The 16,096-nt window shown below is 43.7% G+C and overlaps 1 protein-coding gene and 1 long non-coding RNA gene across 3 annotated transcripts in view; one reads left to right on the plus strand and one right to left on the minus strand.

The window, feature by feature from the left end:
- Positions 1–16,096, plus strand: part of GABRG2 (gamma-aminobutyric acid type A receptor subunit gamma2) — a 132,246-nt gene that overhangs the window by 11,944 nt on the left and 104,206 nt on the right. The window lies entirely within an intron of this gene.
- LOC146072259 (uncharacterized) lies at positions 11,281–12,014 on the minus strand. The gene is made up of 4 exons (XR_014473009.1): positions 11,891–12,014; positions 11,627–11,747; positions 11,453–11,522; positions 11,281–11,347 (listed from the first exon to the last, which is right to left on the minus strand). It is a non-coding gene; the product is annotated as an uncharacterized LOC146072259 (long non-coding RNA).

Raw genomic sequence — 16,096 nt, forward strand, 5'->3', positions numbered from 1 at the left:
CACCACTTCTGAAGGTGAGTAATAAAGGACTAATTACAGTAAGCAAATTAAAAACATCCAAACGCTTAATTAGTCATTTTATCTCCTAAGGTTTAATAGGAAAACCTTGCGGCTGCGGGGACACCCCGCCCCACACACACACACACACACACAAACACACACACACACACACACAACTTAATATCCTTAGTATCTTCTTGAGGCCCATATACAGCCTCTCACTTTCCTGTGTGGATGTAGCACCATATTGTTCCCACATGTCAATGCACAAAGCTTGTATCACACCCCACACATACAGTGTGAGGACATGCTGCCTGTGAGGACATTTGGGGCATAGGGAGAGAGATTTGATAAGACTGATGATGGAAGATAAAGAAGCAAATGGGGAAGACAGATTTGTTGAACGAGGGAAAATGAAAGCCTGACAATAGCAGGTAGTTACACAGCAAATGACAGTAACATACAACTAAAAATATAAAGCAGAAACATTCATTTTAATTATTTTACCAGAAAAAGAAACATAAAGATACAACAGTATTTTGCAGGAGACTTAATGTCCCCTTCACCATCGGCATTCATTTATTTAGAAATTCGTTGTGGTTTTGGCCCCCGACCTTCATTTGTCAGAATATAAATTATAAAAACTGGGTAGAGTAATCTGGCCTTGTCAAGGCCCACTGAGCCTCCAGTTCTGCTTACTATCTGCTGATATGATCATTGAGGTTAACCGTTGATTTACTGTTCTACACTGGTCATAGTCGCCCAGTGTGTATGGACCTTTACAGAAGAGAAAAATCTTGATGGATTTTGGTGAATTTTGTAACCCTGACCCTAATCTTAGCCCTAACCCACCCCTCCCACAGCCTTATCCATCCCACATGCAGCCTAACCCTAACCTCCCATCCTGCAGAATTACCCTGACCCACCTCTCATACAGACTAGCCCTAATATTCCCTCCCATAGCCTAACCCTGATATTCCCTCCCACAGCCTAACCCTAATTTCCCCTCCTGAAGCCTAACCCTAACCACACCTCCTGCAGTCACAGCATAACCCACCCCTCCCACAGCCTAACCCTAACCAATCCCTACCACAGCCTAACCCTAATAATCCCTCCCACAGCCTAACCCTAATCTCCCCTCCTGAAGCCTAACCCTAACCACACCTCCTGCAGCCACAGCCTAACCCACCCCTCCCACAGCCTAACCCTAACCAATCCCTACCACAGCTTAACCCTAATATTCCCTCCCACAGCCTAACCCTAACACCCCCTCCTGAAGCCTAACCCTAACCACACCTCCTGCAGCCACAGCATAACCCACCTCTCCCACAGCCTCACCCTAACCCACCCTTACTGGAGCCTAACCCACCCCTCCTGCAGCCTAACCCTAAACTCCCCTCCCATAGCCTAGCCATGATCACTCCACTTTGGCCCTTCACCTAGTGCTCCAATACTTACTGGTCCATCAGGATCTGTTGGGATTTTGAGCACCGGGATTCTGCTGCCGGGATTCTGACTGTCAGCATGCTGAGCACCGGGGTATTGATCCCCAGGAGAGGATAAAGCAAAATAAACCTTCACAATCAGCGAGTCATTTATCTTGGTTCTAGCCTTTCAACGTGGGTATCTATATACAGTATTGAGCTGATAAAATTGCATAATGTCATCACTCTCCATTTTAATCCAATGTCTCTGATTAGACCAGGAAGTCTTCCAACAGTGCTGGTAAAAGCAGATATAGGTTAAAAGAAAAGTCCGCACAAATATGTTGTTTGTTGTTCTGAATTTTTTTTCCCCCTAATTGATAAAACATAATATTTGCAGGTTATTGTTATTGACTCTTTCCCAGCAAAACATGTTACAATAATGCTGAACTGATTTTTTTTTATTGCAAATCTTGTTAAATCTCCGCACCCCGCCCAACAGAGCAATTGAAGTGTTGCGTCATTCAGTTGCACACACAGTCGCTGGTACTGACATAACTGTCCCTGTAACCAGTGATTTAAAAAAATAAATAAAGAAAAGGTGAATTAAAATCATGAGATGTCTGTAGGAAATCACGAGGCTATTGTATATTTGGCAAATGATGGCCTTCAAATATCTTATTGCTTCTCTAGGGACATCTGTTTGTACACAGAGAAATCCAAAATTGAGGATACTGTAAATGAGTGGACTTTCAGCTTTAATTAGGTAGATTTGGCAATGAAAACACTTTGGATTACTAATTAAAAATCCTGTCAAAATGACGGGTACTGCAATGTACTTTCACTTTGAGCTGTGATGGTTTTTAGTCCACGAACTCGCCACCCCATCCCCGGTCCCTATCTGCTCCCATTTCCAATCTCTGTCTTCCCATATCCAGCAGTTTTGAAACAGATCAGTGTCCTTGCAAAAATTGATTTCAATTTCTGTTATGACATTTTAGCACACAAAGGAGTAATTTGGTCCGTCGAGTGATCTCTAGTGGTCTGTGGTATTACTTCACCTCATAGAGGTGAGGAGCAGTTAGCCTTTTAAATATATAGCTTTGGACTATCTACCTTTCTTTGTGGCTGCCCTTTCATGAAATACTGTAAGACTCAAACTCTTCTGCTGGCCAAACAACATTACATTGCACAGTCCCAGACTGAGGACTACCGGGGATGAGAAATTCCAATATTATATATAGTGTTGGTGAGTTACAGTACCAGTATGGTGCAGGGTTGCCTACCCTCCTGGAATGGCTGGGAGGCTCCAGAAAATCGAGTACCCCCCCCCCCAGCCCCCCGGAAAGGTGGACAACCCTCCCAGATACCGGCGGCACCCCTGAATCTCCCTGGCCAATATTACTGCGATTCGTGGCTTTTCGGGAAGTGGCTAAAGATGCAAATCGTGTCATTTAGCCCCGTTTCCCTACTTGAAGACCCACAAATTGCGGGATTTGCATTGCAAGGGGCGGGGCTTGATGATGTCTACATCAGGCCCCACCCCCGAAGTGCTGCTGACAGTCTCCTCTCCGGGCTTCTCCCGGAGAGGAGACTTTAAAAGTAGGCGACCCTGGCATAGTGAGGAGATAACAAGGCCCAATAATGCCATTACATAGCAAGTTTTGGAAATCAATTTAATCAAGCGATCTACCCAACACAGAGTAAAGGGGTATGGGTTTTAGGGTCGACATAAATTAGGTCAACCACTCAAGGTCGACGTGGCTTAGATCAACATATGGAATAGGTCGAATCAAGCATTAGGTCGACAATGGGAAGGTTGACATTCAAAATGTCGACCTATTTTATGTTCTCTGTTGACCTTTAGTGGTCGACCTAATGTATGTCAACCTTCACAGTAGCATAGCTTCCATGTGGCAGACCCCGCGGCTGCTTGGAGGAGCAAGCGCCAGCGGGATCTGTGGTGGGCGCCGGCGCCTGGTGCACTGACGTGCTGGCTGACTGCCCTGCCAGCAAGGCTGATGGAGCACCCCTCAGTGGACTCACTGCTGCGAGATCGGAGCTCCGATCGGGCAGCATTCAGATAGAGCCTCTCCTGCTCCCTAGCTTTGGCACCTTCTCTAGTTCACACACGGGCTGGCCCCGCCTACCAGGCTGAGAGTGGGCTGAGCCCAGCCTCCACTTCCTGCTCCTCGTGTGCCTGACTGTACTGCAGCTGCCTCACCACACTGCCCAGTCTGCTCTGCAGGGGAAGAAACACAGAAGTCACAAACTTTTTGGCAGGGGGAGCAAAATTTATAGTTACGCCACTGAACCTTCATAGTGTCGAACTAGCATCCATATACCGAGTAAAGCTACCGATTAGTCGGTAAACCATTTTTATACCACTTGGAAAAGTGAAATTATTCATCAAAATCTAAAAAGCCAACAGAAAAGAAAATGTAATATGATAAGATCTATATCTTGGGATTACTAAATTTACTGATTGCTACAGATGGAGTAGCTCTCAATGGAGCTGCTCCTGGTGATTCTATCGGCACCTGCCGCCAGCTGGCGCCAGCTGACAGAAGGGGGCGCGCGCACGAGACGCTCCCGCGCCCCGTTCTGTCGGAGGCTGTAGCAGCCCTCCGACCCATTCTGCCCCTTCGTCCGCTCTGCCCCCAGCTCCCCTGCCCGTCTCCCTAAAGCGGATACTGGCAGGGAAGCCGCTACCCGCCACCTTGCTGGCGGGGACACGTGAGCGAGTGAGACACTCGTGCGCCCCCCACTAGATGGAGCTCCTATCCTCCAGCCTGCGCCAGCGCAAGAGATCTGGTGATTCTGCAGGCTGGCTGACGGCTGCCCCATCTTCATATATCATATATTTTATCCTTTCTGCAAATGTCGGAAAAAAATATTTGAATAACCCAGTCCATTTAGGTAATACCTACTACACATGGTATATATCTCTGTGTATTTATTTATTTATGTATTTATTGAGTTATTGAGGTATCTATAAAATGAAATAAGACTCTAAAATACAATCGAATACAGTCACTTGTCATAATTCATTTCTGCCGTTTATCCTGCTGTAGATTTGAACTATAATAAATAACCGTGATATAGGTAAACAGCAATTACAGCCCCTGGCAATGTAACAACAAACCTCCCCGTCTCTCACACTGTAAGTCAATTATCATGAATGGCGACTATTTTCTTTACGTAAACAATGGGATACGGTACACAAAGAGTTCTGTGCGTCTTGCAGCGTGAGCTTGAAAAGGCTTGTATTTAATGTTCACATCTATATCATTACATATTTTATACACACACACACACACACACACACACACACAGTGTTATTAATATTGTAAACCAGTAAGAGAGGTCAGATACAGTGTAATTGAAAGCTAATGAATTGGGTAGGCAACAGCCACAACCATTGCGCTGAAGGAAACCCCCCCCCACCTACTGTAGGAAAACGGTGGGCACAATAATATATAAAGCATAAGATCGTTTTAAGAGGGAGACGTACTGTATCTTGTGGACTGACAGTGGTGACGTAAATAATGGAATTTTTAGCTGTTGGCTAAAAAAAGAAACTATTGCATCCTTACTAGTGAATGATATAACATTTAATAGCATCAGCTTTTAGGAACACGTATTTACTAAGATGGGAGTGCTATTGAAGGTGGGATGTTGTCCATAGCAACCCATTTAGATTCTGGGCCATATGCACTAAGCTTGAAAAGTGATAAAATGGAGAATGATAAACAGCCAGCCAATCAGCTCCTACCTGCCACAGACTGTGTTTGAAAAATGTCAGACAGGAGCTGATTGGCTGGCTGTTTATCACTCTCCATTTGATCACTTTTGAAGCTTAGTGCATCTGGCCCTCTATGTGTTATCTTCTAGAAGGTGCTAACTAAATAAGAACTAGAATCTGATTGGCTGCTGTAAGTAACATCTCATCTTCAAACTCCCTTCTTAGTAAATGTTTGAGTTTTTGAGTAATCGAAAAAAAGGATGATTAGGGATCTACAATTATTTTATTTGTTTTAATTCTAGAATACAGTATGATGACAGCAATGCGTATACAGTCTTAATTGGACTCAACCTAAATGATATTCTGATGACATAATATACAGTAGAAAGTTCAGGATGAATGACATCATTAATATTATTGCTAATGATGTCACCTACACCCACAATTTCTCTTTAGTGTCTCTGTGTGACGAATATGGGGTGAACCAAATTGCTATACAAATCGCAGTACAAATTTGTTCTCAAAATGGGCAAAACCATGTGCACTGCAGGTGGGGCAGATGTAACAGGTGCAGAGAGAGTTCAATTTGGGTGACTGATTTTGTTTCTGTGCAGGGTAAATACTGGCTGCATTATTTTTTTCACTGCAATTTAGATTTCAGTTTCAACACTCCCCACCCAAATTTAACTCTCTCTATACATGTTACATCTGCCCCACCTGCAGTGCTCATGGTTTTGCACATTTTGTTGCCTGATGTTGCCTGAGTACACTATAGACAATTAAATGTGTTGCTGGGTGGTGCGTGTGACACAGATTCCAATGAAAAATGGTATAATTTATTAAAGGGATATTTTTGTGGCCCTACCTAAAGATGGCGTATAAAATAGGTCAAAAAAGCATATATCATTTTTTTACAAGTACAATTTTGGATTATAATGATTTAAATGAATATAGCTATACAATACTGGATGAATGAGATAGAAACTACACAAAATATAAAATACAAACAAGTCAAAGTTGAACAGGTAAGAAAATAACGAACGATAAAGACTAAAATGTCTTCCCGCCTTTTCTGGAGCCAACTACAGTTAGAGAATAAAGGAAGGAATTGGATTCCTTACCCATCATTAGTCTCTTTCTACGGTAGCTCATCTTTGTTTTTTATGTTTTATTATATTTGATATATTTTGTAGGCATGTGTTACACGTGCACCGAGGTGAACAATAGATCTGAGTGTCCCTCTTTATTTGATTGAAGTGTTCCATTTAGAAACAAAATTGTAGAGGAATTACGCATAAGTTATATGAGAGTTATGTACAAACTCCGAGGGTTATCATTAACTCTTTGAGTGCCAACAACTCCTTGAGAGATGTGCAAAATATCCGAAAAAAATTGCCAGCGTCGCTCACATTTGTTATATAAATTCAAATAAAAAAATGTGTAAAAAAAAAATTATATTTCCTATACAGGTTGTTATGGTGAATAAAAAAGTTTTCTTGGCAATTTTCACACCTATTTTGAAAAATTCACTTGGCACTCAAAGGGTTAAATATCTAATGCTGTGTACACACGGGGGCGATAGGGGCTGAAATCGATGGGAATATGGTCGCTGAGCGACCATATTGCCAGTGATTGGAGTGTGCACCAGCGATAAATCGTCGGGTGCGCGCTCCCGTTTTCAGCCCCTGAATGGTCGCTGGTTGGAGGAGCATGCTCCTCCGACCAGCGACATCCCCTGCCTCTTCACCCAGCAGTGTTTAAATTTTCATCTGCAACCATCTCTGGTCGCAGATGAAAATGGGACATGGGGCAATATGATTGCGTGGGTACGCACCTTAAGAGGTAAATTTATTAAAGGCCCCCATACAGTCACCCACAATCCCCCTTGGACTGTCTGGGGACCTCCAAGATGGCAGTACTGCTTACGATACACTGTATACCACCCTTTTGGATATGAAAATCTGTTGAAGATGATTGTACTTCTTATTTACTCTATGTAACACTGTTGGACAATAGTGGGCTTTGAGCTGTTCTCAAGTGTGCCCCCAGATCTAAAAATGCCCAAACCAGTTTACAGCCACCAGCAGTTCAACTGTTGTTTACTGGTCTCTTTTTTTCATGTAAAGGGCCAATGTATTTTATTTTTGTTACATGTGGGAACCATTGTGATTGTATTTTTATATGGGGGCCAATAGTTTTTTTTTTTTTTTCTGTGGGGGCCAATGTGTTTTGCCTTGTGGGGATCTCATGGTGTGCCTTGGCAATTTTAAAATCTTACTTAGTGTGCCGCAAGTTAAAAAGGTTGAAAATCACTTTTCTAGATGATAAAATATAGAATCTGATTGGTTGTTATGGGCAACATCCTATCTTAAATAAAACTTCCATTTTAGTAATTTTACCCCTAAGACTGCATCTAACCATAGCAATCCCTGGACTGAATATGCTGGGGACCAATTATACATGAATTAGGCACATTACGGGTCAGTTGCAGGGCCAGATTAAGCCTTTGGGGGCTCGGGTCACTTTAGACAGGGGGGGCCCCCTCCCACCCTCCCACTTGTCATTACTTGCCGCAAACTGCACGGGAGAATATTACACTGTCCAAAACACGGAGTAAAGGCAGTATAAACTTGGGTACTTGTGTAGTTTCACTGCGGCACTTACGTAGTTAACAAAGCGTCCCTGTCAGAATCAGCGTAGTGTTCCCGCGGCCAGTGTAGTCAGCGTCCCTGTCAGAATCAGCGTAGTGTTCCCGCGGCCAGCATAGTCTGTGCCCCTGTCAGATTCGGCATAGTGTTCCCGTGGACAGCGTAGTCAGTGTCCCTGTCAGATTCGGCGTAGTGTTCCCGTGGACAGCGTAGTCAGTGTCCCTGTAGAATTAGCGTAGTGTTCCCGCGGCCAGCGTAGTCAGCGTCGCTGTCAGAATCAGTGTAGTGTTCCCGCGGCTCGCTTAAATAGTTAGTGTAGTCAATAGAGCGTGTTCCCGTGGTCGCTTAAGTAGTTACCATAGTTAGTCAGGCGTCCCTGTCAGCATCAGCTTCGTGTTCCCACCCGCTCGCGGGCTAGCCGGAGCTTACCTAGTTAACGTAGTCCGTCAGTGTTACGCAGTTAGCGTAGTGAGTCAGTGCTTATTACATTGGGTGGGAACCATCGACCATTTTAACCTGGCCTTTGCCGTACCCTGGCGCAATACTTTCTGAGACGCACAAGCGTCTCAGACGCCATCTCAGACAGATGGAGCGCCTCTCCGCCGGCGCCCGCATGATCCCCTCTCCGCCGGTGTCAGCCAGAGCAGGGGATCTGGCGGTTACCAGCGCTGTGTGAGAGGCGCTCATTAGGCTTGCCAGGGATGCCGGGGACAGAGCTGCAGCTCCTGAGGACAGTACGGTGACTATGCTAACTACGCAGAGCTGCCGCGGAGACACTATGCTTACTACGCTAGGCAGCCGTTGGGCTACGCTGATACCGTAGCTTCAAACGTAGGGTAGGCTGCCGCCGTGAAACTACACAAGTACCCAAACTTGGTCAATGGGTAAATGCAGGGGGGATATATATATATATATATATATATATATATATATATATATATAAATAAATATATCTCACATGAAAATCCTGTATTTGTCCCTCTGTACCTTACTCTGTAGGAGACCTCACATGCTCAGCACTGCCTCTGATTTAAAAACCCTCCCATGATGAGGCTGCTGCTGCTGTCTTCCATGGGCCTGAGAAGCATGTGATGAGCTCCACCAATCAGAGCTCAGCACAAGCCTCTCAGCCTCTGACCTCTTGTGCAAAGTCTCATGGGACTTAGTCAACTCCCAGTAATGCACTGCACACTTTTGCAATCAGTGTGCCTTGACTCCCGATGCTCAACACCATTAATCATTGTCACATTGGCAGATAGGTCAAGCTGCAGCACTACCCCACTCCCATGCACAAAACCGTTAGCTTAATTTTATTTATTTTTTTAAATACATGCCGAAAACAGGGTGCCCTAGCTACAGGGGGACTTAGAGGTGCTGACCCCCTTAGCACCACCCCTTAATCCAGCCCTGGCCATACTGTATGTACTTTACTAAGCTTCAAAAGTGATAAAATGGAGAGTGAGCCAGCCAATCAGCTCCTACAGTACCTGTCATGTCACAGACTGTGTTTGAAAAATGTCAGACAGGAACTGATTGGTTGGTTGTTTATCAATCTCTATTTTATCACTTTTAAAGCTTAGTACATCTGAACCCTATTCATTTGGGCAGATAATGTATAAGGGACGGTTTCACTTTAAGAAGGGTGTTATTTTATCTGCCAAATGTGTAAGCGGAAAACCGAAATGGATTCAAGAGAATGGAGTCCAAATCGAAAGCTTAGACGAAATGACTAATACTTAAGAAAGGATGCTTTACTCAATGAAGGTCAATGCTAACCAAATGGAAACCTTTTAGCAATTTACAGTAGGCAGCTATTACCATGCAGTACGCAGCATAATCCTTTCCTCTAGGAAAACAAGACGGGGCGTCTGGCGAGCAGAACGTCCACCAGTTCATAAAACCAGATTGGATATTGCACTTTGATGAACAATTATGCCGCATAGACACGCGGGTGGCGTTTCTCTTAAGTGCTTTTAGAATATTTTGTGTGAGAATTAGAGTATATAAGCATTTTAGCATAGGATTAATACAAAACAGAAAATGCATTTGGAAATCCCCTCTTCATCTTCACAGCGTAATGCTTTGATTTATTTATAAAACAAAATCAGACGCATATGTGTTTTGTGTGTGTGTGTGTGTGTGTGTATGTGTGTGTGTGTGTGTGTGTGTGTGTGTGTGTGTGTATGTGTGTGTGTGTGTGTGTGTGTGTGTGTACAGTATGGGGTCAGTTTACTAAGATGAGGGTTCTATTGAAGATGGGATCTGTGTACAGGGGAGGATTTTCCCTCTGGTGGGCGGCGGCTAAATGATCGCTGGGCTCCAAAAAGTAGCAGCCCAGCAATCAGGTCTGAATTATGCCGGACTGTGCGGACTTGTTCCTGTGACTCAATTCAGACCCGTTCCAGAATTCCTGAAATGATTATCTGACAACCAAGCATTCCCAAGTACACAGTGCGCATATGCAAGCCGTCCAGCCAAAGGCAGCGAGTGAAGCCTAGTCTTTTGCTTGCTGCTCTCGGGGTTCTTGACCCCCTGCGGGCATTTGGGGGCATGCCGCCGTTACTTCTGTTGTCTCTCAGAGAAATGCAAGCTTTCCCCAGCCATTGTGAGGGAAGGACGCTGACGTCATCAGTGGCCTCCTTCTCCCCATGGCCGTTGCAGCACTGTGAGTTGTGAGCGGGGCGGGGGAGTGCGGGGGGGACGCGGCTTGGCAAGGGCGGCATTTACTTGCTTGCTGCACTCTGAAAACTCGCAGCCCAGTGAGCAGATCTGAATCAGATGCCTATGAATTTCTATTAACTTACTTTTCGACTTTTTTGGACATGACAAAATAGTTTCATTATATCTATTAATCGTAATAACACATCATCACCCAGAACTTCTTTCGCCTCTGGAGTGCCGTTTGTTGTAATATATATATATATATATATATATATATATATATATATATATACACAAAGAAGATCAGGGTGCGCTAAGGTAAATTACACAACTTTCTCATTAAAACATAAATATTTAATAAAAAGCCTCTGATAAGGCTTAGAATAAATCAAATCAAAAAAAGTTACACAGCCATTTCATAGAATAATTTAACAATCCACAGTATGGAACAGGCCCAACGCGTTTCGTCACCCACGTGACTTCATCAGGGGCGCTTTGGATGTTGATTGAAAAAAGGTGCGATAGCACTGCAAATGATAAACATAAATTCAACATAATGCATAAAACAGCAGAATGCATATAAAAAATATGTATTTCTACACAAAGATGAGGTAATCGAAAAAGATGAAGAGGACAAAGGAGAGGCAGAACAATTGATAGTTCAAAATTATCTTGATACAAATATATTTTTTTAAAACAGTATACAGATATTTTCCACTGTGTCTAAAAAAACACATTTTTAACAAATATAAGGATTCCACCGAAAGATCCTTATATAGACATTGAAGAAAAAGAGTACCTTCTAGGGGTGTATCCAATTGGTCAAACCATAGATATTGTATTCAAGCAAGACCCATACAGATATATATCTGAATAAAGGGACATACATGATAGTAAGGTACTTATTCATCATCTGTTACTGCATCAGAAAAATGCACATCACATATAATAAAATTGGGGTATACAAATTGTACCTTCTTGGAGCGTCTCTAAATGACCAAATAAATAGCTGTGTACTTCAGCTAAAGTTGCACAGATGTAAATCTAAATGGAGAGACATATATGGTGGCCGAGTCAGACAATATCAACTTATATTTAACCACCACCAACACCTAATGATAGTTAGGGGTATTTTTCATAGGACTTACATATCGCCAAATATCGGAACAAAAAATGCAATCGTCCAGGCGTATGTCACCAAGTATCACGTTTCTCACACCTTTTATATCGGTGTTAACATCAAGGACCAATGAGCAGCTTCAAAAAAATCTAGTAATATAAAAAGTTTTTTTTTTTTTTTTTTCCCCATTAGGAATACATACAATGAGGCATAAATGCCCAATATGAGACCATAATAAAAAACAGGAGTTCAAACTTCCCAAAAAAGGGAGGGCATAAGGTTAAGTACTTACATAAGGCTGGGAGGCCAGAAGTTCACTCTAGTGGATCCAAATGCAGAATGACTGCTGGTGTGGAAAAAGGGCTATATAAGGACCCAGGGAGAAAACATCACTTCCTGTATAAATTAATCCCAGGTGTCCCCAATGGAAGTAAGCCTGTGTGTTAAAACACAATTGCCAAGACCTTTAATGAGACCCTAAGGTTCAGATAACAGGACAAGAGAATCCAATATTAGAATAGCATTGTGTGCTAAAAAAAAAAAAAAAAAAAAAAAAACAACGAAACGTCAGGCAGCTCCGCTATGCGTTCCAAATTGGCGCCATTTTGCCTGACATGGAACGCACACGCTGCGCCGGATATGACTGGCCGCTAAGCTCCTGTATTGAATATAAACTGGTGAGCGTGAATGTGCTGTGATAGGTCGCTGGTCCGCCAATACCTTAGTAATGAAAACTGTGATCTAATAAATCCGGAAGTAGCATGCGTTTCAAAGCAGCGCCATTTTCCTAAGTTGACACGCAATAGCGCAATATATATATATATACACATCAGAAATATCTCGGAAGGGTTCCGTGTGTTTCGCCCCTTCCCCCTCCTGCGCCTTGTGTCCTGAATCTCATTATGTACGGAGGATAGATGAGGAACGACGCATCTGTGTGTATTTATATAAAGAGATTGGAATGTTTACACAATAAAATACATAAAATAAACAAGGCTATCACACAAATGACATTATAGCACAAACGTTTAATATCAGTTGGTAATTAATGAGCTGCCTTGTGGTTTGTGGTCATGCTGCAACAGAAAATATTTGGTGTTTTCCTTGTGTATTTTTTAAAAAAGTGATTCACTTACAAGTAATTAGCAGCATAAGGGAAATGTTTTACGATGTATTTAAGACAAACTTATTCTATTACTGTCCAGGCCAAACATTTAGTTATGTTTTGGGTAACTACAGTATAATAAAACATTTGTATATAGTATAATATACCAGGGGTGGCCAAACCTGTCCTCAAGATCTACCAACAGTTTATGCGTCTCAGGCAGCCTGTGGATCTATAGTAGGAATGAATGCAGCAGGTTTGAAAATGTGACAGTTAGGGGCTGATTCAGACGCATTCGTTAGTGTCCTAATTCGTCCCCTTCACCAATGTTCGGGGATTGCGCATACGCGCGTGGGAGCAAATGGCTTTGGCGAGTTTCACACTCCATTCGCTCCTGGAAGGGAGGGCCAACGTACGCCCAGCGTTTCATGGGTGTACCCGCACAAACGGTGGGTGTGCCCATTAAAACACTTACCCCTTTGAGTGCAGGCGTGTCGATGCCTGCTCAGGGCGGGCCACTGACGTCAAATGACATCCGCACCCGCCCCGAATTTGGCAGTCTAGACTATAAGCAAAGGGGATGAAAATCATTTGATGGTGGTCAGGCGTTCGGTGGGGGGGGGGGGGGGGGGGGGCACAGCGTTTACCTGTTTGCTAGGCTGTGGGTATATGCAGCCCAGTAAACAGGTCTGAATCAGGCCCTTAGTTAGTAATGACTGCACCTGTGCACCAGCTCGGTAATTGCAAAACGTGGACCGTTGGTAGATCTCGAGGACCAGTTTGGCCACCCGTGGTGTAATACAACATTTGTATACTCTAATATAAATTGAGCATTCCGGTCACTTTGATGCTTTAGGATATCTTGTATGCTTATACACTAGCAAATATAAGCTTTAATGTAATAAAAAAATTTAAACCAAATTTGACAAAATGGTAAATAAAATGAAAAATAAAACTTTATTATTTTACATTAAACATATTTACTTTACATGTGCAAATTTTCTACCAGTGGAGGTATTAAAAATGTTGATGAAGATATGCAGAGCCGGCCTTAGGCATAGGCCAACTAGGCAATTGCCTAGGGCATTTGGAATGCCTAGGGGCATCAGCAGCTTCTGCTGATTAAAATGATATGCAGCATGCCTATTTTGTGTGTGTGAGTGAGGCTGTTAGCGGCTGTGCGAGTCCTGTCTGTGGGTGGGTTGGTTGTGCAATAGTGTTCGGCATATGTGTAAGGGGCATTATGTGTGGCATGTATAAATGCATTAATATTGTGTGACATATGTGTAAGGGGCATAATGTGTGTCATGTGTATAAGGGCATTAATAATGTGTGACATATGTGTAAGGGGCATTATGTGTGTCATTATGTGTATGAAGGGCATTAATAAAGGTTGGCATAATGTGTAAGGGGCATTATGGTTATAAGGACATTAATAAGGTGTGTCATGTGTAAGGGGCATTACTGTGTGGTATTATCAGGGGTGCCGAGAAAAAGGGGTAGGGGGTACAAATTACCCAGGCCAAAGTCTGATGGAAGGGCCCAAATGGGGGCCCCGGGCCCCGTCCCCTTAAGTGACAGCAGCAGCTGCCACTCTTCTCCTCTGCCCAGCACACCCTGCTTTATGCTGGGTTGCAGTGTGGCCATAGAGGTGCTTAAAATACAATATTTTCTCAGGATTTTTTTCTAATGGTATAATGTGAATAATATGAGGAGTAATGTACATAAGGTAAAGTGGTACTACTGTGTGATGTAACGTGAATAAGGGACACCATCGCATGATATAATGTGAATGTACATAATAAATAATGTACTATTGTATGGCCATGCCCCTTCCCAGCAAGAACACACCCCTGTTTGGGCTCCGCACCGAATGGGTGCGCTGTTTCTATTTAAAATATTGCGGGTAGGAGCACCAAAATGATGACTGCTATGATGAGGGTTGATGATCTTGGGAAAGGTTAGCAGGGTCAGAGACGGAACTAGTGGCGGTGCTAGGGGGCAACAGTCAAAATCTTGCCTAGGGCGTAATTTAGGCTAGGGCCGGCTCTGAAGATACGGGATCTTTCCATGTACTGTAGACGTGATCCTGAGAGGGATAGTTGTGCACAATAGCAACGTCTTTGGGCGCAGATGTTGCGCGGAAGTATGCTAATGCCCGCTGTAGGTCTCTGAGAGCAAAATACGCCTTCTGTCACTATTTGTAGATCTCACTGGCAGTTGGCTCACTAGGAGCAATGAGTTCCTGGAGTGAAAAATCTGGTACTTGTGTAGTTTCACGGAGCCAGCATGGTCGTGCATCTGAGTCCCCTTGCGGGGCTCGCTGCGCTCGGTGGCTCACTACGCTCGCTACACTATCTAAAATCAACTCAATGCCAACATGGATAGTGGGGGTATGAACTATCCACATTGGCATGGAGTTTATTTAGTTTATTTTAGAAAGTTTGGCGAGCACAGAACCTGGAAGTAGCTCGCGCCCATGCTGCCACCGTGAAACTACACAAGTACCAAAAATCTTTATCCATAAGATGATCTTGAGTCCATCAATGATGGATAAGTGGGTTTGTTCAAGAACTTGGGGTCCTTTGGTCTGGTCGGGTATAGTCCTTAATCCTATGTTGTAAGGTTATCTGTACACCAAGGAGAGGCTCGTAGGTTGGCAACTACCAGCCTCTCCTTGGTGTAGATAGCCCAACAGCATTAGACTAAGGACTATCCCAGACCACACCACAGGACCCCAAGTTCTTGAACAAACCCACTTATCCATCATCTATGAACTCAAAATCACCCTCTGGACCCCACTATCACTTGATGCGTCTGGCCTTAATTGAGATTATAAGTACACCCAGGGAAGAGATATAAAAGGAGAAGAGAAGGGGGCGTAGGACAGGACCCTAAGGGACAACGACTAAAAGGATAGAAGTGTGTGAGCATTGGTAGCGCTATGGGGTTTTACATGTGACATGTCATGTAATCCATTTCCTTAACAGTGGGTAACAACTAGAGATGAGCGGGTTCGGAGGTTCACCGGTTCCAGCCATCTTTCCGAGTCCAAATCGAGGCTAAAACGTCATCATCCCGAGGTGGTTTCTCGTGAGACTTGGGGATATATAGTTTGCGGCAGTCGGCGCCATTTTCAAACAGGCTGGTGATTTCAGAGAGCACGGATGTATCCGTGCTGTCTGCTGAGGGGGGTGAGGGGGAAACCTGCTGGGGGGGAGGGATGATTAATGCATAGAGGGGGCCGCTAGTGCTACAGAGGGGGCTGCATTATTTTAATTAAATAAAAAAATTCAAAGCAAAAAAAAAAGATATTTTTTTAATTACTGCTGCCAGTGCCCAGTATAAGTCCAGGGGTGCCGCATCAGTCCAGGAGTGCCTGCATGTGTACTG

This window comes from Crinia signifera, chromosome 4 (assembly GCF_055691185.1).
Source record: "Crinia signifera chromosome 4, ASM5569118v1, whole genome shotgun sequence".
Taxonomy (NCBI): Eukaryota; Metazoa; Chordata; class Amphibia; order Anura; family Myobatrachidae; genus Crinia; species Crinia signifera.